Below are 1,567 nucleotides of genomic sequence, written 5' to 3'. Positions count from 1 at the left end.
AGCGTTGGGCGCCTCTCCCCTCGGGACGGCCGCCGGTGCTGCCCGGGTGAGCCCCGGGCGCGCAGGGATGCGAGCTGCCGCTCGCCGTCTTGCTGAGCGCGTACCGGTGCTCCGTGGTGTCGCTTCTGCTTTGCCCGGGTCGAGCCAGGATTTGTCCGCTCCTGTTTTGAGGCGCGTAGCTTCCACGCTTGCGTATTTAAAAAGCAAAAAGGAGTTTTTCGTATTTAAAAAAAGAAGTTAGAGTTGCATCCGTGGCACTAGCTGTTTCTCGGCTCTATAGCGAAGCCAGGTGTTGGTAATGCCTATTCTGAGGCAGATGAACAATCGCAGGGTATTAATTCCTCTTCCCGGGAAGGAGGAAGCGTTTAAGTAAATCTCCAGACAGAATCTGAAGCAGATAATTATTGAGTTAAGACTGTGGTGGCTATTGTAATCCTGTCTGAGCAAAACATACCAGAGGCTGTTGACAAAAAAAAATCAGCACAAGTTTCTATGGTTTTGTGCCCCGTTCAGTAAAATAAAGAAAGCGTAGTAATTTCAATGCTTCTCTCATCTGGCAGAAGATCGGGATGGCTTTAGCAGAGACTTCTCTTGGGCTATCTTTGGCTTAGCCCACTAGAGTGAAACAAAGTGATAACTGGTAAGAAGTGCAGCACTTAAAACTGAAGGAAGACAGCATCTTGCCTTCTTACAGGGAGAGGCAGTTCCCAGGGCAGAATCCAGTACCTCTAGCTGATTTTTGCTAAGTGGATGGAGATGGATATAAATAACACTAGCAAGCATAGTACAATGAAAATAAAACCTTTGGAGAAAATGGACAGGAACCTGTCAGCTTCCTTTCTCATTTGAGCTTTGTGGGAGTTTTGCTGCTGGAAACTACTAAGACCTTGTTGTGACTTCATTTGCAGTTGTTCTTCTTTTATCTGCTGGTTTCACTGGTTCAGAGATAGACTGGTCTTAAAATACTGATCTCATTCTCAAAGCAGAGTGAAAAAAGATAAATACTTTCTGTATTCACTCTGGGATGGATTTGATTCCTGATCTGATTGCTCCAAGCAGGCATTTGGGATGTGAAAGGTTACATTTTCACGGTAACTATATGTATCAGTAAGCATAGAATTTCAAGAGAGCAGGTTTAAGATGATGTTACTGCTGAAAAGAGTGACCCTGAGCACCTCTTTTCCAGCCCTCTGATTGTCCATTTTCATTGCCTCTCGTGTGCAGGTATAAGGAAGTGGTTGTATGGTTGGCTGGATTCATCCGCCAAACCAACCAGCAATTAGCACCACACAGAAAGTGAACTGATGGAGCTGACTGTGTGTCTGTACTAATGCCAGTGTATATAACAGGGAGAGGCAGGTCCGCCCATTAGGCAGTGTCATGGATCAAAATCAGTTAAGCTGCTTGTGAAAGTGTTCCCTGAGGCTGCACTTCCCTGGACAGGTGAGCTGGCCTAGTGTTTGTGTTGGGTTTTTTTTGTGGGTTTTTTTTTGTTTGTTGTTTTGTTTTGGTATTTTTTTAGATGAAAGCTGTGCAATACTGTCTCCTTATTTCATGATGTGGCTAA

The sequence above is a fragment of the Pygoscelis adeliae genome, unplaced genomic scaffold (genome assembly GCF_000699105.1).
Source record: "Pygoscelis adeliae isolate BGI_AS28 unplaced genomic scaffold, ASM69910v1 Scaffold485, whole genome shotgun sequence".
In the NCBI taxonomy this organism is placed as follows: domain Eukaryota; kingdom Metazoa; phylum Chordata; class Aves; order Sphenisciformes; family Spheniscidae; genus Pygoscelis; species Pygoscelis adeliae.
The sequence above is the reverse complement of the archived record's forward strand: the minus strand, read 5'-3'. Positions refer to the sequence as shown.